Source organism: Micrasema longulum, unplaced genomic scaffold (assembly GCF_059751315.1).
Source record: "Micrasema longulum isolate JH-2025_06_02 unplaced genomic scaffold, ASM5975131v1 h1tg000416l, whole genome shotgun sequence".
Lineage (NCBI taxonomy): Eukaryota > Metazoa > Arthropoda > Insecta > Trichoptera > Brachycentridae > Micrasema > Micrasema longulum.
Genome location: NW_028277616.1, coordinates 591,780 through 617,988, shown reverse-complemented (window position 1 = coordinate 617,988; position 26,209 = coordinate 591,780). Strand labels below are relative to the sequence as shown.

At 31.1% G+C, this 26,209-nt stretch overlaps 1 protein-coding gene across 1 annotated transcript in view; it reads left to right on the top strand.

The window, feature by feature from the left end:
• The window catches only part of Pxd (Peroxidase), a 197,060-nt gene that overhangs the window by 96,638 nt on the left and 74,213 nt on the right, over nucleotides 1–26,209 (top strand). The window contains exon 3 of the mRNA XM_088226258.1: nucleotides 9,356–9,403. The gene's annotated coding sequence lies outside the window, so the exon portion shown is untranslated. The remainder of the gene's footprint in view (nucleotides 1–9,355; nucleotides 9,404–26,209) is intronic.

Here is a 26,209-nt window from a genome sequence, read left to right as displayed (position 1 = left end):
GATGGATAAATATATTCAGCAGTAATTTAAAAAAAAATTTAAACATAGTTTATTGATACAAATATAAACTAAAATGACAGATAATAGCAAAAACTATCCATCGTACCTGCTCGCTTTTAATAATTTTATTTTTAATTCATAGTTCTTTTTTGTGTAAAAACTTCGTCCAAAATTGCCGGCTATTTGCATTTGATGTATTTTTTCATTCAATGCGAATGCGCACCGTTCGCATTTGACAGAAAGAGCTTAGATAAAAAGTTTTCCATAGACAATTGACAGAAAAATTTCAATTTCTATGAAAATGCTTACCGGCGACCGTCCGTTAACAAAAATGGTTTATAGAACACAAAACCGTCAGTTATCGTAACGAACGGCCAACGGTTCGTTACACTTACGGAAGTTTGATTAAAGTTTATAAAACCGGCCCTAAGTTGCCACTTTACACACTGTGTAACATTCACTATTATATTTAGGCATACACTTTCCCTCAACTCTTCCATCTGTTGGCTTTTGTAAAGTAAAAGAGCTGAAACCTTTATCACGTGATGATATAATAACCTATATTTAAACATAAGTTAGAAATTAAAAATACCTCGTATACTTCCACTTATTGATTTGACCAAATAACGCTCTCACTTTCTAATGGGTACCTCCAGACTGGTAAATATAATACAGTCTAAGAATCACTTATATAAAACGAAATATTATCTTAAGTGTGGGTACAGTCAAAAATATATTTATCAATTTATTTAAACTTTTACATTGTTTGTATTCTTTTTTTATACAGAATAATGTTCCCTCACTGGGGTGTCCCGTGCCGAGGGAAACATTTTACAAAATGTGAAACATGCCTTAAATTAGCCTTTTAACAAAGTTAACATAATAATAACAATAAAAAAAAAAGTAATTAATCTAATTATCATTAACATAATAAAAAATAAAAAACTAAAATAATCATAAAAAGCATAACCACTTTATATGGACCAATAGAACAAATTTTATTGACAGTGCACACATTTTACCTATTTTGCTTGATCCACTCATCGATCCGTGTGCAACCTACCTCCACTATCCATTTCTTAATAGCAATTTTATATTGTGAGAACTTACTAATTGTCCTTATGTATAATATAAGTAGATTGTACACATTAACCGAGTAGTAGGCCAATCCTTTTTGACCAAAGGTTGTATTTATTTTATTATGTTTTTGCAGCATCAGGGTAGAGTATATATATGATAACAATTTGAAAGTGATACAAAACATAATATTTCAATAAAACAGAGTAGGACAAAGCTGCGTTTGGATTCCATCAAGAATTGTCAAATAACTTGAATCTTTATCATGTGGGTGAGATTCATTCGGCTGAACCAACGCCAAAAAACAATTTTCCAATGTTTAAAGTTCTTATGCAAGTTAGTTTAATCAACAATGTTTTGAGTATACCCAAATTTTTGTAGACAAACTGGATTTCCTCCCTAAAGAGTTATTTATATCTAGCCTGTCTACAAACATTTGGACATACTTAAAACATTGTTGATAATAATCTAAACTTATTTCATTAAAATGTATATTAAACAAACAATGAAATATTCGCGTACTTATGATTTACCCCATCACTTAATTTAAGGGGCCATTTTCAACGAGTTGTAAACTTACTATTAGAAAACGGAATTAAGTTGGGATAGTGTGGGATTTGAACCACGGACGTTTGAGCTTTGAGTCCGAGACACTAGCCACGGGACTACAACCCGATTTAATGGTAATGAATTTTTATATCCAAATTTAATACAGTTTTTGAAACCATTAATGTAATTGCAATACGAAGGAATTTTAAAAAAGAACTTATGAAAAACTATAATAGAATAAATGAGGGTACTATTTGCGAACTCAGCAAAATCCATCTTTCTTTATTTTGAGCAAATCACAAAAAACTGATACAATACTTAACATCAACTTTTTTTTAAACTTAAATTTTTAATTAAAATCGTTAAATATTTAAAATGTAAGCAGTGATGACATAAGCATGATTATTAAAAATTAAAAACAGTCGTGAAATAAAAATAATATATAACCAACTTTGCAATACTAAAGTAGAGGTTGCCATGTTTGGAACAAAGCCGATAATTTAAAAGTCAAATATTACAAATTTAGCCGTATCTTTAACTGACAATGTTAAAATTATAGTAAAAAATTGTATTCTAAATAAGTTTCAATTAATATCGCATTTTTTTTAAATTGTGGATTTTGCCTGGTTTGCATGTAGTACCCTCAAATTAAATGACAATAAATTAGAGTTAGTTGAAAAAACTTTTAAAAAAATAACAAATTACAGTAGGAAAAGTCGATTTCAGCCTCGTGGTGTAGTGATCAGCGCATTTGCCTCCCATGCAAGAGGTTTCGGGTTCGATTCCCGACATGGTAAATATGAAATATTTATTTAAAAAATGTGTTTTTTCACTAGAAGCGTAATACTGGTTGTCGTACCTTCATGTAACAAAAATGATCATTATTCTAGCGCCATAATAAAGCCAAGAATACGATGAAGAAAATTCAGACCGAGTGCCCTATTAAGCAGGGTAAATGCGACAACCTAGTGTACCCACAAAGTAGTTTTGTCACCACTCTACTTAGACTTTAAATGGGTGATTTAATTGCTTCATTTAGAAACTGAATCAACTTGACACTTTTTGCAGCGGGTATATAAACAAATAAATAGCTTTTGCAATTAAACCATAAAGTCACCATTGTTCTAGTGAGCTAATCGCCCTTTCCATATTTCCTTTACCGGTTTTATTTCCAAACAATGGGATGAAAAATATGTCACATTAAATATAATTTCTTTATTTAAATCTTCAAGTACAAAGAATAGGTAGTTTGGCGGACTTACATGAAAAAACCTAACTAATTTAGTACTTAGAACCTGTAGCAATTGCACAGAAATCTTTAATCCGAGTCATTTAAAAAAAAAACATTTCGTTATCCATGTGACTTGCTCTTCAAAGAATTCAGAGTACTGAATATTATTCAACAGTATATATTGAGAACGGTGGTGGTTACACACATAAAGAGAGACATTTACCCAAGCGTCAACCACAACCATAAAACAAGATACTCTAATAGGGATCTGATACTAAGTGAAGGGGTCAACACTGTTCTGGCATCGAGACAACACTATAACGTAGGCAAAAGGGTCCATAACCTTTTGCCAGAATCGTGGAAAGACGGGAGTGTTGTAAAGTTACGGAAGGTGTTGACCTCGCTCTTTCATGACATTGGTCGTAGGGAGTCAGAAAAGTTGATGCATGCCACGGATTGGAGAACCTTACTGGATGTCAAAAATAAAATATAAAAAATTAGGAATAATTTGAAAAAAATATATTTATAGATGACAACCATGAAGTTTCGCATAAATAAATTGTCTATGTTTTTATGAATGTATGTATGTGTAAGCACATGGGTGTATGTACGTATGTGTGTATGTACATGTGTATATATGTGTAAATGTGTATATATGTGTAAATGGTAAAAGTGATAATTTAAGAAAATTTTCTGCTCTACAGGATATTGTATTAGTTCTAATGTAACATATGTTATTTTATTTGATTACTAGCCTTTAAAACTGAATGTCACCTCCTTCCGTTCGCGTTTAATAGAGATAAAGGAGAAACCATATAACGAAAATAAAGAAAAAAGAAGACATTTTTTTTGACTCACGGATCAGGAGTCCGAGGTTTGAATCCAACTCTACCCCAACTTGATTTTCATTTTCGACCAGTGAGTTATTTACAACTCGTTGAAAATGGCCATCAAAATGGAAATATTTAGGTAAATTATAAGAAGGAAAATATTTCTTTTTTAAAAAAAAAACCTTATTGACTAATTTAAGGATAACTATCAGGGTCGGTTTTAAATAAGCTCGCTTTTCTCAAAAGCGGCAATGAAATTTTAATTATTATTTATTATTTATTTATTTTGCATCACAACAGGCCAGGAGGCCCAATTACAGTGGTGAATTACATCACAGAACACCCAGGCTTGAGAATAATCACATTTTAATTTTTGTGTTCTCACCGGGAATCTAACCCGGAACCTTCCGTGCGTGAGTCAAGCGTCTTGACCACTACACCACGGAGGCCGCCTATATTATAACACATTTACCTTATGTATACTTAATTTTTTATCCAAATGAAGAACAAGAGATCAAATTAGTCAATAATGTATTATCTTTTTTTTTCGTAAATAAGGAAGTTCAGTGTCTTTTATTATACTATTAAAATGGTCTAGTTTAAAATAAACTATTAAACTAGGCCATTTAAATTTTTTTAATGTATATCGTATTATCAGCGCGATGATTTTTTTTGTTTTGTATTTCTGAAATAACTCCGCGTGTGACGTCAGAGGTTGTTCTATTTTAATTCTTCCGATTGGTTTGTTTACGGTAAGCCAACCAAATATCCTTTCCAGTTCTTATATCATTAGTTGATACATATGAACCAGTGACGTCGGTCGAAGTAGTGCGATTTTATTAAAATATTTTTTATTCTTTTTTTCGTACATTTTCAAGAAACTTTGCATTTACTGCGCGCAAAAGAACATTTTTTGTATCCAATTTCCCGTAGGACTGAAGTTCCTCGAAAGTCAAAAATGCACACTTTCGTCTACTTGACATTCCATTTTGAAGGCTTGTAATAAAATAAAATAATATACATAGCGTAAAAAAAATACACTATCTTTTAGAAAATAAATTTTTCTTTCGATTGACGTAAACTTTTATCATCTGGTTTTACTTTTGCTGTTCATTTTTAAATTGAAATAAAAACCAAACAACTTATGTTGACACCTAATACACTGAATTTCAACAATGTTTTGAGTATGTTCAAATGCTTGCAGCCTGGCTGAATTTCCTCCATAAGGAGATATTCATATTTAAATTTGTTGCAACAGAGAGGGAAAACATTTCTGAGAAGTGAATATCGAAGTCTAGACATTTACAGGGTTTATGACATGTCATCGGCTGATTTAAGTAGCCACTTCACACACTGTAACAAACACCATTCTGTCTATGTTTAAATATCCAAATCCGTTGATTTTTGTGAAGTAAAAGAGCTAAAACCTTTATCATGCGGGTGAGATTCATCCGGCTGAACCAATTCACCTACTAGGCAACGCCTGAAAACAATTTTATAATTTTTGTACTTCTTCTTTTACCAGGTAGTTTAACCAGCCAATGACATAAGACCCGTAAATGCCTAGGCTTCCATATTCCCTTCTAAAAAATGTTTTTCCTCCTTTATGCAACAAATTTAAATACTTAATTTTATAAAAAAGATACCCGCCTCGAAGATGTCTAGAAAGCGATGAAACCAGTTACTAGTTATTACCAATTTGTGGATTATAGTCACTTGTTTTTTGTATCTATAAAGAAAATAAGTGCACTGTTTGAAATAATTTTGACTGACTAAATGCATTTTCAAGTAAAGTCCGGCTTAGTGTTTCGTTGAAAACTGAATCAATATTCGTGAATCAGCGTTATTACCAAATTGTAAAACGCATTCCTGACAATCCGATTTATCATTGAAAATTGGTTCACGACTTTACAAAGTTTCATAATCATCGGACTTTGATGGATAATATTATTCTCTCACAATATGACTAAATAAACGTATCAGGTAAAGCGGGGTGAATTCGTCATAGTAGTGAAAAACAATAATTTTCATCTACGAATATAAATGTGAATGAAAACATTTCAGAGAAGGGATATCGAAGTCTAGGTATTTACAGGACTTATGATATGTTATTGGATGGTTTAAGTGGTGACTTTACACTTTTGTAACATTCACCATTTTGCCATTGTTTGAATATCCATATTTTTTTCTTTCTTCCATCTGTTGCAAAGGTTCTTTTTTTGAGATATTACACTTTTTAGTGTTTATCAACTTTATGCTAATTTAAAAAAAACTGCAAATAATCATTATTAAAAACACAGTATGCCAATTGTTTCCAAAGTAAGCTATGCTCAGTTTTTGCTTATGAATCTCAAGATCTTGTGTTATTGCTTAAAAACTTAAAACAAATTAAATAATTTTTCGCACTGAAATATTTTATTTTTATGCTAATAGTTAGTATAAGTTGTTGTAACAATAATGACTTTTGGCAACAATGTAATATACTCGTACTGTGTCAAACATTATTACCTTAAGTGTATTACATATTTTATGTACTGAATTTTATGGCATCAAATAGTTATTTGTCAGAAAACAATTAAAGTGAAAAAAAAATTGTACTGAATTCTATATTACCTTTAAAGATTAAATTTTAAAAAGTTCTTTGTCTAAAAAACTGTTTAATATAATTTATATATATAGATTTAATAAATATAACGTTCCTCATTTCATTAAATAAAAAAACAATTCTTTTGTACATAATGGCAAGTGACGTCTTACAATATTTTGTTAATTTTATTTTTTATTATAAATATTTTTCGTACAACAAATAAATTACAAACAAAAAAATAACGGTGTTTTCAATCAGTGCTACACAAAAAAGAATTATAAATATAACTTTTTTTTTTCACTTCTTTCTTAAATATATTGTATTCCTGACTGCACTTTTTATAAGTCAATTATAGTTTTCTGTATATTCTTCATTATCATTTCTTTTTCGCATCTATTGGTGCATAGGGCACTGCGTTTTTACACCAATTGCAGCAATCTTAATCGTTACATGAAGGTAAGATGATTATTCGTACGATTCAGGAGCCAGACTATGAAATATTCTAGTGTAAAAACACGGTTTTAAATCAATTTTCAAGACTTCTTGTATGGTAGACAAACACGCTTAGAACTGCACTACGATTTTTGTATATTACTCAATACAATACCAACAAATTTTTTTTAAAACATGCTGATGTTGGGCCATTTTGTATCACTCCACTTGTAAAAAAATACAAATATTGTAATAAAAATAAAATTAAAATAAAACGCAAAACGGATTCCATTCGAAAAACAGCACGGTAATTTTTTTTTTCTCTTGTCCCGAGTATGTATTGTTTTATTTAGGTATACAAAGCTTTTTTTCCTAGAATGCATATATTGCAAAATAGTTATTTTTCACGGGTCCGGGTCCGTTCCTTGATTATTTATTTAATTTTTATAACTAAGACCTTGCCCGGAAGAAGCGAATTTGCCGCGAAACGTTTCCTGCGAATTCGTTCGCGCGATAGCGAGATACTAGGCGCCAATACTTCGCGTCCACAAGCATCGCGCGAACTCAAATTACGCGCGTAAATCGCGTGCACTTCGCCAGACTCTCGACTCGCACTTGATTCGCGATTACGTAGTACGCACGAGAGAATCGCGGCGAATTCGTTCTTTCCGGACAGGCTATAAGGTCTTCAGAAAGCCAATGTATCTTTGCCCGGCGGCTTCATTTTTTATTACCGTATTGTGCGCACATTTGTTTGTACACCCCATTTTACGCCGGTGGCGCAGGAATACGACGCGGCGTACCTGTTGCATGTTCAGCCTCTCAGTTTAACTAAAGTCAAGTCGTCACGCTTTGTTCTGCTGAAAATGTCTTGTGAAACGCGTATCATTGTCGAACGGAAATGCAGGTTCTACTTTTTTGTTCAAAATTGACAATTCTACATTCATTTGGCTGGGGTTTTGCATAAAAACTGCCAAGCATTGTTCTGCATTCACGTTTTTATGCGACCTTTATCTATATTATAAAACTGAAAACACATAGTTTATTTGTTTATTTTATATTATTATCCGCCACAGAAACTCTAAGTCGGAGGGATGTAAAATTGATGAGCTAAGACACGAAAAACTTAATAAAAAATCCAGAAGTGACGTAATTAAAAAATATTTCTTAAATCTTTTTGATATTGATAATTTTTAATGTAGTTTATATAAGATGGTGTTTTTTGTTTCTTATACAATAATGTTTTCTTTTTTTTCGGATGTATTAATTTGTATGATATTATGTATTGTAAAAAAAAGTGTTTTTTCTTATGTACGGTCCCAAATGAGTTTCTAATAACTCCTGGGAGTATAATATGTAATTTTTGTATTATATGTTTTTTTAATAATAATAATAATAATAATAAACATTTAAAATACAATTTCTCGGTCAGTGGTACTGTTTTCAAGCCAAAGTTTTCTCAGCCATTCCAGGTAAAAATCATTTTTTTAAAACTATTAGTAAAAGAGTCGCAGGTCGCCCTCGTGGTGTAATGGTCAACGCGTTTGCCTACTAAGCTACCAAGGTTCGATTCCCGACATGGTTGAAATGAAATATTTATTTAAAAGGGTGTTTTCACACCTGAATATTTCATAGTCTCTGAACTGGTGCCTGGAGCGTAAGACTGTTCATTTTATATTCATGTAACAAAAAAATGATTAAGATGCGCTGCAATTGGTGTACCAATGCAGCGCCCTATGCACCATTAGGTGCGGAAAAGGAATGATGATGATGATGAAAAGGGACGTAAAATTAGACATGTCATTTTAGGTGCATTTCCAACTGTGCTATTTTACAGCCAAAGCTATCTCGGGCTTCCTGGTATAAAATTGAACATTTTAACGGAAAGTCACAGGGACGTGAAATTTGAACACGTTATTTGCATTAAGCTAGGGTTTCCTAGGACAGCGGTGCCCGTATTTTAACGGCCGTAGTGAACGGTGATGCAGTGGACAGCCATCTTAAAGGTGATTAGAGAGTGGTTTCCTAGGAAAACGGTGTTAAATGGTGTTGATAACACCGTTTTTCTAGAAAACCACACTCTAGTCACCTTTACGACGGCTGTCCACTGCATCACCGTTCACTACGGCCGTTAAAATACGGGCACCGCTGTCCTAGGAAACCCTAGCTTTAGATGCAATTTCCAGGTCGACGGTGCTATTTTTGAGCCAAAGTCTTTCGGTGCAAAATCTAATTTTTTCAACGGTTGGACAACGATGTAAAATTTGGATAAGTTTTTCTAGATGCAATTTCTACATCAACGGTGATATTCTCGAACAAAAATTTTCTCGGGCTTTCTTGGTAGAGAATCGAACTTTTGGACGGTAAGTCCTAGCGTCATATTTTGACATGTCATTTTAGATGCAATATTAAGGTTAACGATGCTATTTATGAGCCAATTTTTTAAAGAACTCTTCGAAATTTTTATTTATCTATCTATTACTTTGTAAGAGAGTCGTAGCGATTTGAAATGGTATTTCTAGATCAACGATGGTATTTAAGAGCCTTTTTTGGTAAAAAAAAGTGTCAGCCAGAGTCACCAACATATCTGGTCATTTCAATACTTTACATCAGTTTGTTCATTTAAATAAATTATTTATTTTGTTTCAGGTTACAAACTGACCATCTGAAATTTGAAGACCAGTGAACAAATAAAAGGTAAGTCAATTTACTTTATTTCTAAAAAAATTGGAATTTGAATCAGTGACAGATTTGTTTTTTACATGTATCAACAAAAAAAAGTTCTAACGATTAATCCAAAAATTTTGCAAAGCAAAATGATCATTCTTACGTTTTAGGTGTTATCCCAGGAACTGTAAAATACTTTTAATGCTACAATATTCATGTTGCATTTAAGACCAGTTTTTTTAAATTTATACTGTTTACACCTGGTATCAAAAACCAACGAATTTACTACTACACCAAGAAACGAATGAAAGTAATATGTTTTTAATCGATTAATAATCTACAAATAACGATAGCCATATTTTTCAATGTAATTTATTTATTGATTAAATTTATTAAAGAACAAAGTCAGACCACTAAACACACATAGATACATAGGAGACATATAATATTATTTGACCCGTCAGCTTTTATGATTGTTCACAGAATGGAATGTATTACCAACAATACTTTTTAAAAAAGAAACATAAAGTATAAACAGTTAAACCAACCAATAACAGGTTATAGGCCCCGTAAACGTCAAGACTATTATATTCCCTTCTCTAAAACGTTCTTCATTTCTGTTGTTATTAATAATAATGACAAGCGCCGTGGCGCAGTTGGTAAGAAGACAGCTAACTATAAAACTAGCATCGCGAGTTCTATTCTCGCCAGTTACAAAAAATCCAAAAATGATTTTTTTCAAATTGGTCTGGGTGTTGTGGTATATTTTTCATTACTTACTTTCATATCCTATTTCCCACCTGCTGACGAGCCTCTAAAGAAGAGCTAAGTGGGTTATTCCTTTTTTTAAACTCCCTTGGGGGTTGAATCGAGTACTTGTGTACAAAATTTTGGACAAAATCAAGGAAAAGTGAGGAAAAAAAAGAATATTTTCAGGCATTAAATAGAATGTAGGTGAAATAATTCAGTGAGATTTTATTTTACGAAGATCTTAAATTTAATTTCTTAACCCCCTCTCTCACAGTAGTAGCCGCTCGATTGTGGAATAATCTGCCCACTAATATCGGAGACGACTCTTTTGTATTTAAATTCATATTACGTATGAAATTTCACTTCCGAACATTTTAGTTTTTAATTTCTTCTCCCTCTTTCCTTCCCTTTTACCCCTCTTTTCTTCATAGTATAATGTAGATATTTAGTGAATTTTTCATTTCTAAAAAAACATACACATGTACAATGTTTTGTTTTATAATAAAAGTAATATAATATACCTACAATATGTGTAATTAAAAAAAAATTAAGTGGTTTATACAAATTTATAAACAAATAAGTTTAAAATGTCATACCACAAAGTGAAACATGTTTTTGATAATAATAATACCTACAATATGTTCGGATGCTACTGATTTTTTTCAATTGAACGGTTTGGGTAGGTAGGAAGAAATTGCCTTAAGGATTGGCTAAGGGTAGGTATACTGATGCCCCCTCTAACGCACATGCATGTAAAATGTATATGCACAGAAGTGTGCAACATGAATAAATAAAGATGCCTTGGTGCTGGAATGAGTTTGTTGCCAATGAATCCTAAATCCTTCAACAGCCTGTCGATAAATGTTCGGGACATATCAAAATACTCAAATTGCAAGCAGGAAGAAAAGAACATATTAATGTTGTTGGTAATATGTTATGAAGTCATGTGTTGAAGTGTGGACCGTATGTAAAATTTGCTAAAATAAAAACGCCATCTTCTGCTTCGAACTCTTGAAGTTTATTTCATGACTTAATAACGTTTTGCTTAATTACTTTATTAATTACTGATATAAATACGAGTATAAGTAAAAATGGTGGATAACTTCGCCGCAGCTAATATTTCAAATCAAAAAACTTAGGACTGATATGAGAATTTGTGAAAAGAGAGCTGAACGCTATTTGCGTTTCAGTTTATGATATTTTTTATATTTTTTATTTAAATCTTAAAGTAGGGCACACATATCATACATATTGTTATGTGTGTTCTAATAATAACATTGCAAATATATTTAATTTATAAATTGATTATCACATATGTCTTGACCATTATTTTAAATTTTGATATGTTTTTTTCTTCATAAATATTTTTTTCCATTTCGTAATACTTTTTAATTGCTTTAAATAAAATTTAATTTTGTGACTTTGCCTTTTTCCTAAATGGAAGTCTAATTTTGTTCTTTTCTCTAGTATTGTGATCGTGTTCATGCTGGTTCCGATCAATTTTTTTCCAAAATTCTGTTTTTTTATTAGAGTTTATAATTTTATGAACAAATATCATTGTATTGTAAAATATTCTTTGTTTATATGTTAATAATTTCATTTCATTTACCATCGACTTTACCCTCGTAAATCTGTTTTTTTTTCAAAATGATTCTAAAGGCTTTATTTTGTAATACAGTTAGTTTATCTATGTTTTCTTTGTTTGATAAAAATAAAATGCTACTACAGTAGTTAACGTGTGGTTCAATAATTGCTTTGTAAATAGTTTTGCAATTTACTCCAAACAAAGGCGCATATTTGGTGTTACCAATACATCTAAAACTAATAATAATAATAATAATTCATCATTATCTTACCGCACCTAATAGTGCATTGGTAAACCAATCGAAGCGTATATTAATTATTTTTTGTTACATAAAGGTAAGATTACCAGTTTTACGCTTCAGGTACCAGTCCAGGAACTATGAAATATCCTAGTGTAAAAACACCATTTTAAATCAATATTTCAAATCAACCATGTCGGGAATCGAACCTGAGACCTCTTGCATGATAAGCAAACGTCCTGACCATTACACCACGAGGCCGACAATAATGATATAATGTAATAATAATTACGATTTATTAATTACTACATGTTTTAAGTAATAGATTTTTCTGGATTAAGTCTAGTCTGCTTAATTAGGTACACCTGTTTTAAGGCAGACATTTTTATGCAAAAAAACAATAACATTTCTACCTTCTATTTCGTTTGTAATACAATATTTAATTATACTATTCATTATTTACGAATATTTTTTGCAAATTTTACGATTTTTCTCTACCTAAACCCAGTAACCATTTTTTTATAAATTTATTTCATTGAATCCGGGTTATGGTTTTGTAAGTAATAAGTTGTTAAATATTTTTAACAAAAAATCCAACCACTATGGTCCCCATATAATCCAAGCTTCAGATATGTAACACTGTACTTAAATTTAAAATCAATTATTTATTGTGTGTTTATGTAAAAAGTTAATTTGAAAACTATTACTATTAAAAAAAAATTATTAAATGTCTTCCTCGGCTCGGGTTTTCCCAGTAAGGACTACATTGCGAATTTAATTACGTAATGTATTCTGGTGAAGTAACAAGTAAATAAACAAATAAACTATTAAGTTTAATTGATGCTCTATATAAAATAAAACTATAAATCGTATCTACAGAAAACATCAATATTATCAAATGAACAAATATAAACGTACCTTATTCATCTGTTTTATGCTGTTTATCTCAATTAAGTCTTGAGATTTTGTAATGTAAATAAATAATGACTTATTTAATTATAAGTTCGTATTTAATCTAAATGTTTCGGCTAAGTATTCTATAATGAATTTAACCAACATTCCCGTATAGACTTATTGCAAAATAGATTTTATTACCTCCTCCAACACAGGTATGTCCGAATAACGATTATCGTATAACGAGTTACATTATTTTACCTCCGCACAGGTGTAGTGTCAAAAATCAGAGCAAGGTCTCACCATATGGCCGACAGACGAATCGTTTATCATTTTATAATAATTTGATAATACTTTTATAATAGGAACCAAAGTAATTGTTTATATGTGTTTATTTTGTTTAGTTTCTAAATTAATTTAAATTTATAAATTTAAAAATTATTTTTATAGTGGGGAACTTCAGCCCTACGTGAATTTGATACGAAAAATGTTTTCTTGCGCGCGGTAAAAGTTAGGGGCCGTCCAGAGTAGAGGCGTAGGGCGGTAGCGACAGGCGCGATATTTCAAACATACGAAAACGTATAAAAAACGCCACACATGGCCATAGTGTGAGGCCTGTAGTGAACGCGACAAATAAATGTTCAAGGCCTTGGAGCATTAAATTGTACAAAAAAGTTTTTCATATGAATCAACTAATGATAAGAGAGTTGTGAAAAACATCCGGTTTACTTACTGTGAATGAACTGATCGGTAGAACTGACCGAGAATAAGCGGAAGAGAACCTCTGACGTCACATACGGAGTGATTTCAGAAATACAAACCTATAAAAAAGCATACCGCTGATAAAACATAATTATTTATTTTTAATTCGGCGTAGTATTAACAAATAAAAAAAATAAAAAAACAACTTAACTTCCACATTAGTTAAAATATATCTAAACTTTATGATTTATCTACACAATATACAAGTTATTTAATCCTTTCCCTAATTTATAAAATGCATTTTGCTCGAAAAGTAAAGACGTTTTTAGCTTCCCGGAGATTTTATGGCAACTCTGTTGATGTGTTCTTAATCATTATTACAATTGTGTTTTTATATTATATTTCATTCATTTTAATGATTTAATTGTTCAGAGTGTGTGTTAGAATACTGGTTTATGCATGTATGTAGCTGCATAAGCATGATTTTATTATTTTTTAAAGTACTAAATGTTTGTAATAACTTTACACTTTTTCTTAATTAATATGACTTAACACGGGCATAGCCTAAAAAGCCGTAACAGGTTAGTAAATGTGTAACCAATGTTAATTGGAATGAATAAATAAATTCATTCGCCCGTGGCCGCTGTCATAAAAATTTGATAAAGACGTGTTGGGACATAGTTTTTTTTCACTTTCTCGCAGATGCCTCCCCCGATATTGTGCGAATAAGACATTTTCAAGTCAGATTGATAATGCTTAACTTAACTTAAAATCGACGTTTCGTAGTATTCGTAGATACACACATACATGCATACATACACATATACATTGTTATATATACATTGTTCCTTTATCTTTCTTCTTTCCTTCCCATCCCTTCTCCTCTCTTCAAAGAATAAAGTTTTTTTTAATTTTTTAATTTCTTATTTTGTTAATCTTTGTTTTTATTTTTTGTATAAAATTGATAGATTCAATATGTCCATGTATTTATAATTTTCTCAAACTGAACGGTTTGGGTATGTAGGAAGAAATTGCCTTAAGGCAATATGCTTGCCCTTTCATTTATATATCCATTGTATATGTATATAAAGTGTCAAATAAATAAATAAATAAATACACATCCAAATACAATGTACCACTTTAAAAATAAACATAAAATTGTAAATAAATCCGTTTTAACTCTTTGTAAAGTATGTATGAGAATAATGATCAACTTAAAAAAATATATTAAGGAAAAAAATGGGAAATAATAATACAGTTATACTATGAAAATTACTAGTTAAAAAATTAAAATTAAAAATAGGAATGCTGTTGTTACTTTGAATTTATTTTGTGACGTAATAGGTGTGTGAGAAAAGAATCTTGCAGTTCTTTGGACATATTCCTCGAAAAAACTTTAATAGTTTAGAGAAAATTATCCTTCTGGTAAGTGTCGAAAAGACAAGGTCGCGTGGACGTTAACCGACAAGATGGAGTGGTTTGGTGACTGAATTATCAGAAACATCTCTGACAAACCTACAGAACAGTACAGGAACGTTCCAGATGGACGGAAACTGTCCACAGACGAACCATACCTGGGGTCGGGCATGGTCACCATCCTCAGTCATGAGGCACTGATTAAAGAGAAGAGAATAGGATTTGGTTATATTTCACACTCTAAACTGCATTTTTAATCCGGCCAGATGGTGGTGGATGGTGTTGATAAAATTTCGCATATAACTAGTTTCATTTGAACGTAGTTATACAGAAAACAGCCAGCGAAAAGTGAAATTGAGATAATAGCCATTTTGTGAAAAGAGTGAATTATAAAATCTACACAACAGTTTGAATCTTTTTGACTTTAACAAACGATAAACAATGAATACATAAGTTTTTTTATATAATACAAACAAGAATTTTATTGTGTATTTGACCAGAATAAAAGATTTTTAAAGTACCTTACGATCTTTACAATACATAGGTTTCAAGGAATTTAATAAATTGCCACAAAAATTTAAAGTACCTATTTCAAAATATAGAAACAGGACGTGCGAATTGAAGAATTATTTTTTCCAGAAGTACTTTGAATGAATAATGTTAGTTTATAGAGAATGCGCATCTTGAACATATACCTTTTAATATTTTACCGTTTTTGCTTGTATATGTAATTTTTAATACTATTTAAATGTTATTTGTGTTTTTTTCTTTTTATATACTTTTTTTGGCTTGTATACATAATTTCAATACGTTTTTGATAAAAAAAAATTAACCTGTATTGGGTGTGCGCATATTTTGTTAATAAAAAAAAAATTATTTTATTTTGTACTAGTTCAGTATGTATATATACATACATGTAATTTTTAAACTTTTTCATTTTTTTTCCCAGATTGCATAATGTAAACATTATTTTGAATTTATTTCCATGCCTAGTATTCTGTTTATTTTGTTATTTTCAAGTATTTTTCATACCCTTTTTAATTTGTAGTATATCATAATTTTAATTTTTCTGCTTTTGTAAATAATATTATAGTTTAAAATTTAAAAACGTCTTAAAAAAAATGTTATCTGTATGTCCCTAAATGAGTTTTTTTTTTAAAAAAACTCCTTGGGAATATTGTATATAATTATGTATAATATGTTTTCAATATAATAAAAAAATTTTTTTTTTTTTTAAGTTTTGTGGGTGTTTTCTGCAAATTAAGAAATGCCGTTTTTGTGATCGACACCTTTTTCCGGAGGTGATTAATACAACTTTTTTATATGAAAGCGGTCTGATTGTTTGTTTTGTTTTTTATCGACCTTACTGCACCCAATATCATCAATATCTCATTTTTCAGACATTGTGGACTGGCTGCTTTCTGCATAACTACGTTCATTTCGACTTTAGCGTAGGTCATATGACATCATTTCGGATACTCATGAATAAAATTATTATTTAATTACCTACGTACTCTAATATTTATGATACTGTCAATGACCAAGCGTACAAGTTTATTATGTAACGAATGCAGATATATCTAAATACTACTGGCGAAATACTATAATATTAGATTTGGTCCAAATGAATTTTATCGAAAGATATTAATATTAATTAACGATTTATCTTATCGATTACTACAACGTGGTCTACTTTATGTTGTCGTTACCTTAAAAAGATATATAAAAAATGTCACAACATCAATAATTATTTTGAAAGTGATTGAATCAAGCTGTAAATAATTGTTACTGTTAAAGTTTTTAATTTAGACCTCCAAATGTGCGTTGTGCTATATTACATCTTCTCAGTACTTTTTTACGGCGTCAAAACGTAGACGCACACCCAAACCACTTCAAAAAAGAGCGCAACCTTTTAAATGTGGTGCTACAGGAGGATATTAAAAATCTTCTGGAAGGATAGTCCGAAACTATGACATTCTTCGTTGGATGAAAAAAGATAAATAGGTACTGAGGACCAAAAAGAAGAGAAAACTTGAGTACTCTGGGCATGGAATAGAATATAAGAAGTAAAAAGTGAAGGAAATCATTTTTGGTAAGGAAATATTAAAATCCAGACACTTACAGTCTTATGATTCGTCATTAATTTTTAAGAATGAGGTTTACTTCTTGCTCCAAAAATTTTAATTATTATTTTTTTTCCATCAAAAACAAAGATTTACAATGGCAGAATAATGAATGTTACACAGTGTGTAAAGTGGCCACTCAAACTAGCCAATTACAGGTCATAAGCCCTGTAGATGCCTAGACTTCTATATTGCCTTCTTTAAAATGTTCTTCATCTCTGTTGTAATATGTTAATGTTAACAGCTCCCCAGGGAGTTGAATCCAGTCCTTTTCTACAAAAATTTGGACAAACTCAAAATATTGTTGATAAATCCACCTGGTCCATGAAGAAGTATAGAAATTGAAAAAATAAAAATTTCAGGCGTTGCCTAGCATGTAGGTGAAATAATTCAATTAGATGAATCTCACTCGCATGAATAAAGGTTTCAGCTCTTTTACTTCACAAACATCAACAGATGAAAGAATTGAAGTAATATAGATGTTCAAATATAGGCAGAATGGTGAATGTGTGTAAAAATAAAAAAAAATAGCCACTCAAACCAGCCAATGACAGGTCATAAGCCCTGTAGATGCCTAGACTACTATATTGCCTTTTTTAAAAAGTTTTTCATCTCTGTTGTAATATGTTAAGATTTACAATAAAATAATGTGACCTCACGGGGGATACCCCTACCGAGGATACTTAACAATATACTTTTTTTATAAATATTTTTAAATGTGAGAATAAACAAGGAAGACTTAAGGTGATTTTAAACGAAAATATGAAATTATATTATTCATAGGGGGCGCTTATGTATTTTTTTATTGAAAAATTTCATTTTTACATTTATTTTCAATGGAGATTTTACAAAACTTAGTTTGCAGAAACTTTGATTGATTGTATCAAATACTATAACAACAATACAATTTTGGTCTTTTTTACAAAATGGTAAAGAAAACAAAAAAGAATTTATTAATTTTTTTGTTAATTGAAATTTAAAAGTATTATGTTTTGGCATTTTAAGATGATTTTAGTATCTATGCAAAAAATTAATATCATTCATACTTATTCTGCCACTATTTTACCCATGCGTTTATTTTTTTAATGTTTTTTTTTAAACAGAAAAACTTGAGTTCTTATTTTTTACTAAAATATTTACATTTTCAGACCATTTCCTAAAAGTTGTAAATAGCTTGCGCTGGAAAAATGGAAATCGAGTTGTGTTAGAGTGGGATTTGAACACCGGACATTTGGCTCGTGAGTCCACAATACTACCACGGGACCACAACCCGATTTGTCTGTTTATATGTACACTTATATAAATTCACAACTATTTTTTTTATTTTTTTTTATTTATTTTATTTATTACTATTTATTTATTTATATCGGACCCGTACTCTAATATATGCCGTATTTTTTTTACATATAAACTCTGTAATTTTATTTTAAATGTGTTTATAATGCATTCGAATGTTGAATAAGCTTTAGTTAATGTGTTTGTGCTTCTCGGTGAACCAAGTAAATAAACAAAAAAAAATACGCACACATAATCAGAGTTTATTTAAGATTTGAATGAACCGTATACTTTTTTTTATTTTTTATTTTTCGCTATTTCTTCGACCGACTTTATTCCTTTGTATTTTTGACATCACATTATTATTGACATATTTGGGTAAAATAAAAAAAAAGCCAATTATAAACCTAATTTAATTTTTTGACGTCATACCTTTTCACATTAAAAACTTCCAATGTATTAAATTATAATTAAGAAGTATTACGTTTTATACGAAACCTCAATACAGAAAACTGTAAAAAATAAGTAATACTACGAGTACAGGTAACAAAAATATGATTGATATTTAATATCTCACTAAAAAAACTCGAACAAAAAAGCGTGTTGGGTTTCATTCCAGCCGTGCCGTGCGTTCAATTTGTACATATTACATCAACGCATGGGAAAACGCGAAACCCGTTTGAATCGTGAATGGTTGTCATGATAATCAAACATTGCAATGATAATAATATTGATATTAATGTATTGTTGTTAAATTTAAAATTGTTAGTTTTAAATATATATTTCATGAATAATTCATTGATTAGCTGTTTCTTTTAAATTTGAGTTCAGTTTATGTCAACAAAAAAACAAAATTTATACGAAATAACAAACATGGTCGTACACAATTAAAATATTGATTCTATTAAATATTTTTTTTACAAAGAATATGAAAGTCCAGGAATTTAAAAAGCCTTTTTTATCATCGGCAGGGCTAAGTGATCACTCTACACACCATAATAATTATAAAAAATATGAAATTTATACTTTTTTTTTTAATAATTGAATTAAAATAACCTAAGGATCTTAATTCAGAAAACTAGGTTTAAAGAAAACACATTTTTGAAAAAATAAAGTTTTAAAGAGTTCTTAAAATAACCTAATGCAACCTGCTTTTTTAATTGAATCGGGTTGTGGTCCTGTGGCTAGTGTCTTGGACTCACGGACCAAAGGTCCGTGGTTCGAATCCTACTCTACCCCAACTTGATTCCCACTTTTTTTTTCTATGCTATTTATGTTAAGTATCCTTATTATTATGTTACTGAATAGTTACTAGTTAAGTTGATAAATATATATTTTTTTTTTTTTTATCTGCAAGATTTTAATATTTAAATTACCGTAATAAGTTGATTGTATCAAATACAAGAACAGGCGCAGCAAACTCCGGTGACAACTGCCATCAAGCGGAGGCGATACGGTTGGCTTGGCAATATACTGCAGATGCCTCATGAGAGTTTTAATCACGCTTGCCTACTTTACAAGGCATCAGGTTTTCGACTTCTCTGACGTCTACTGCTGACTTTTTGTCAGTTTATATCGGACCTTGGACTCGAATCTGACTTGGGAGGACACACAGCTGAAAAAGATGAATGGCGGCTCTCTATGGACATAGGCTTCATATGCTCCAGCTAGGGAGCGGACATGGAATGACCAATAAAATCAGGAAAATGAAGATAAAAACGCTCGATTTTGTTTCTTTCAACACTCCATATGTTCATGGACATTCGTTGTTCATGATTTTCAAAAATAATGATATTAATTTAAAAACATAGCGGCGGCCATTTTAATGACGCTTTAAGCACTTTCGAGATTGTCCATGATTTTTTAGTTAAATTAACTTGTTTCTTTTTGCCTTTATTCTTCTATTTTTATATCCGCTCCGAAGTGGAGCATGTGGACATCATCAGGCGTCTTCAGTAGACCCTATTTTCAAATCGATCCCGCATCCCTTAGTTTCGCTGAATAAAACCGAAACAAACGTCAACGATGGCCTTCTAGGATGGCAGAAGCCAAAATGTGTTCTGTCTCAAAACCCAGTATGCGTTTTTTCCTCCTTGAGTAAGTTTGCAGATTACAGATAATATATGAAGCTTTTTAATTTAGAAAATAGCATTTCGTAAAATATTTACTAAAGACCATTTTTGTTTGATAGTATTCTGTTGATTTATGACACCAGTTCTTTTGTCTACCCGTCTTAGTGGCGCGCCGCTCATTGCTGCGTCAATTTTTAGCATTATTCATTTTTAGAAGGAAACGAAGCGGAAAGTGACCGTCACGTGGCGGTGCAATATTATTGCGAAAATGTCTAGTTGGATAGCAAGCCCAACTATTTTTATGTATACATTTTTTAAAGTTTATATTTATAATAATTTAATCTATACACATATTTGTATTCGATAAAAATAAAATACAAATGCAGGTACAAATTATGAAAAAAAAATAGCTTACCTATAAAAAAAGTCACCGTTCGCTACTGGATGCAGTCAATCTCGGGTCAATATAATTAACACCTGTACCTCTTTTACTCGTTCAGTTGTTACTTAAGCATTTGAAATGTTCCTACTTAGAAATCGCGAGCAAGATAGCGGCATTTCAATTAAACTCCCTATTATACGGGTCGCAGTAATGAAAAGAACATTATTTATAATAAATACACGTAACAAAATGGAAAACCGTTCCTCTGTATTGCAATTTAATCAAAAAACTAGTGTTGTGAAAGTATCTAAGTGGTTTTGGTGACCTACGAAGCAGCAGGCTTATTCTGCCACAATTTTGTTTCTTAAGTTCGTTCGTTCGTCATAAATCCATCTCATTCTAAGGCAATCAAAACCATATTTTGCTCTCGTCTCCTCTCATACGATACAAATGAATTAACGAAACGAATTAGTCGCAACATAAGGCCACGGGTCATAATTTTATGTGTTACTTTACAAGATAATTACAATTAACTTATGAAGATATGTGGTGACGGAGAATTTTAATTAATTGGTATTTAAACGCTGTCTTTTTGTCAGTCTCTCGCAAATGTCTCTCCGATGTTCTGGAAAAAAAGACTGAACCGATTTGGTTGTTTTTTGTAAGAAATAGAACCAGAATGAAATTTTCTTTTACGTTTTTTAAAAATTGTATATTCTTCTACCATACGTCCGAAGATGGCATATAAAACTGGACGCTTCTCTGGGTGTTTGGATGGTCCGAACTCCCATAATAAACTATTTATCAAAAAAGAAAAAGCATAGAAACACACCAATTGTAAATATCTAGTGTTTGAAGATCCTGGAAGGCCGTCGATGACGATCTTTCGACTTTATTTCACGGAACTAAGGGGCGCTGGATTGACGTGGGAAGAGGGGAAAATGCGCTGGCTGGTGATAGGGTTTCCTGGAGGCAAATGGTGATGTCCACATGCTCCACTTAGGAACGGATGTGAAAAAGAAGAAGAAGTGTACAAATCACCGCTCTAGTACTATAATCCAGGGACAAAATACGGAATAACGTTTGTATGAAGAAAAATCAGACCGCGTTTCCTCTTAAGCTTTCTAAGAGAAGCTCCAGATAAATCAAAGTATTTTCTAAAATTCAAAGTACTTACTTCACGATTATTCATATATTATAATTAAAATAAAAACACTTACTTCAATTACCCACGGGTTTTGAACTTCAATCCCCCTCACTCATTACTCTATACCTCCACAAATACTACTTGACATAAAGACATGATGAACTTACTTATGTAAGTTCTTCCTCTTCATGTGTCATGTCGGGTCCCCCCGACGTTGACGATCACTTGGATGAGCAGTGCAAAACAGCTCCTCCACAGTTCTAATCCTGGTCTATGCTTGGATGTTTCGAAGCCAGGAAAACTGTTTTCTTCCGAGCCCTCTACGTCCCTTGATCTTCTCCTTCATGACAAGCTGAAGTATGGCATGTTTATCACCTCTCAACGCATGGCCAAAATATGATATCTCACGGAGCTAAACAGTGGTGAATAGTTCTCTATTAGTATTGGCTCTACGTAATACTATTTGTTAGTTATCATATCGGTCCAAGATATTCTTAACATTCTACGGTGGATCCACATTTCAAATGTTTCAAGGTGGTTTTTAACATTAACTTTTAGAGTTCACGCCTCTACACCATACAGTAAAACAGACCATATATAACATTTGACCATTCGTTGTCTCAGCTTAAGTTTATATTATCGTCACAAAGAAGATTCTTCATTTTGTTAAATCCTGTTCGGGCTGTTTCTATTCTGCATTTTATTTTAATGTCGGGGTCTAGATTTTCCTAAACTGTTTCACTTTCCCAATATTGACACATTTAAGTTGGAGATTTACATTTAGACTAGCGGACCCGACAGGCGTTGTCCTACCTGAACATTGGTTTGCCTGCTATTATCTTGGAAAAAGACTTTTCACTGATAAGTAGGTACCAAGGTAATTGCTTATGGTGGAATTCCAAAAATAAAAATTGTTAATTTTCAAATATTTAATTTAAGTAGGAACTTGTTTATAGTTGAATTCCAAAACATAAAATGAGTATTTTTCAAATATGGCATTCTTTGTGCAAACGTCAAATTTCGATCTTCTCACCAACAGAGGGGTGTACGTAAGAATACGATTTTGAAAAACGTTTTAAATTTAATATTATTTATGTATTACTAAAAATCCAGTATAAAGAAATAAATGGGTAGAAATAACAAGAAATTTAAGGAAACTATCTGATTGAGATCCCCAAATAATGCTGTTTGTAAACATTCAAAAACAAACTTTTTTTACACACAAAAAAACAACATCATTCCATTTTTTTGGAAATGCATTCTCCTCGAATGCAACTTTGGTAGATGGGTGAATAAAACATTTATGCTCCTTACTTATTTTTCCATATTAGATTGAAGCTTTTAATATCTACGAACACGCACAGAGCAAAGATCTATATTTTTCTGAAAACCGCATGTAAATCGGTTAAGCCGTTTATGAGGAGTTCGGTGACGTCAAACGTACAGAGGAATTATATATATATATATATATAGATGACTCTAAATATTTTAACTACTTACTTTACGACTTTAAATTTTAATGAAAACAAAACTAAACAAATGGTTTTTAGCTGAGAGAGTCATCTAAATGTATGTAAGTAGACACTGTTAAAATTATAAATTAGTCTTATATTCATTTCTCAATTATAGATTGATTATTGCTCATTATAAAAGCCGTTTTTACTGTAAACGTGATATTCTTTTCAAGTTAATGAACAAATATATCTTGAATTCACACAAGTTCGTCAATTTATTTTGTATTAATAAGCACTCCAACATTAATTATATAAATATTATATACATTCTAACTTTCTCCATAGATCATAGGCTCTATGTCGTTTTTTTTTATGTTCGTCACACCCATCAAAATAATTATACTGGCACGTTATTATTTCAAAAGGTCTTCTTAATGATCTAATCCTACTGAAAACTGCAGATAAAATCTATTAGTATTGTTATATAATGAGTTATTGATTGGTAATCGTTTAAAGTTTACAAAACGTGATTGTTTATCTACAGCTAAATTTAATACACGCTTATTATTAAGTGATATGTATGTGAACATTTTAAATTAAATTTTTAACATGGAACAGTACTCCTTAGAACAGATAACCCTATGTTTTATACTTTTTTTCTCATAAATTATAACAATAATAACAGGGCACAGCATTGGTTTACCAATTGCAGAATATCCTGATTATCGATTTATCATATGAAAATCAGATATATATGTCTTATGTGAAATATTATAGCAAAAAATAAGTTTTAATAAAAAACATGTATTGACTATGAAACTGCAAGGCGGAATTTCCCAACTTAAAAACCAAAGTGGAGTCAAACAACACCGCACGTACACGTAATTATAATAATATTCATATTTTACAGAGTTGAAATATTTTCTTGGTTAGTGATTTATGTGATTGAATATAACAGTATTTGTAACTGTCAATATTTTTATGATTGAAATAAATCAATATTTATTAAATATATTATAATTAAATAACTCCGTTTTTTATATATATATACCTTTTTATTTTTTACAATTTCATAACCAACTAGTTTCGACAAAAGACTTTGCTTTCTTCAGGGTCAATTGCAAACTATTGTAACATAAAATTAACACTGTGAGGGTAGAGTGGGTGTAGCTAAAGAGAAGAGAAAGGGTAGAAACTCGAGATTTATGTGTGGATTTAGGGAGAGGGAACATATTCGAAGACTATTATTAAAATTTATTTGATTATTAATACTATTTCAATGATTATTTACAGCCTTTCTAATTTCTAATATTCCCAAGTTATTTAGTGTACTTTCTTTTTGTTCAAGTGTAAAATTTCAATTCTATCTTCATAGTTACTTCTTCTTTTTCGTCAGCCTTTTGTCTTTCACTGCTGGATATAGGCCTCTTCCATATCCTTCCATTTCTTCCTATCGGTTACTGCTTGCAGCCAATTTTTACCCCCCACAGCGGCTATGTCGTCGGGCCATCTTTTCTCAGGTCTTAGGTTCGATTCCTGACATGGAAATATTTCACAGTTCCTGATCTGGCACCTGAAACGTAAGACTGATCATCTCACCTGTTACGAAAATGATCAAGATACGCTGCGATTTTTATTATTAAATTATTATCATTCCCTTTCCACACCTAATGGTGTATAACTTTTAATAGAACATAATAACATACATGAACTAGATATTATACTTTCAATATTTGAGTATGTCCAAATGCTTGCAGACTGGCTGGATTTCCTCCCTAGGGAGTTATTTATATTTAAATTTATTGCAAATGAGAGGAAAAACATTTTTGAGAAGGGAATGTGAAAGTCTAGGCATTTACAGGGCTTATGACCTGTCATCGGCTGGTTTAAGTGGCCACTTTACACACCATGTATCATTCAGCACTCTGCCTATGTTTAAACATCCACATTTCCTTAACTCTTCCATCTGTTGACTTTTGTGAAGTAAAAGAGCTAAAACCTTTATCACGTAGGTGAGATTCATCCGGCTGAACCAAATCACCTATTAGGCAACGCATGAATAAGGGTTTCAGCTCTTTTACTTCACAAAAGTCAACAGATGGAAGAGTTGAGGAAATGTGGATGTTCAAACATAGGCAGAATGGTGAATGTTACAGTGTGTAAAGTGGTCACTTAAACCAGCCAATGACAGGTCATAAGCCCTGTATATGCCTATACTTCCATATCACCTTCTCAAAAACGTTTTCCCTCTCTGTTAAAATAAATTTAAATAGATATTATACTCTCAGGAGTTGTATCTATCCCCTAGAAAGTGATTAATTTAGAGATTTTTATTTTTTGCATGCGTTTACACTTTCCTTCATATCTGGCCACACTGATAATTAAACGTCAAATAAATATGAACACCTGATCATTTTAATTGAGAACATTATTGTGACCTTAAGGGTTATCTAAAACACTTAATTAGATTGAATTGACTAAATCATATTAGTTTTTTTAACAGTTTTATACATTATTTGACGTTTAATAATCAGAGTGGCCATTAAATGAAGCAGTTTCGTCGCATTAAAAAATATCCCCAAATTAAGCACTCTCTAGGGGTAGAGAAGATTCAAAATACCACCCCAGGAGTTATAAAAAATAAGAACTCATTTGGGACGGTAAATCCAAAATAGTAAGAAAACGTAATATTAGAAACAGAAGACACAGTATTATACACTATTTATAGAAATTATATTAATAACTTTAACCATCAAAAAGATTCAAGTAATATTTTTTAATTGCTACTCTTTTAGATT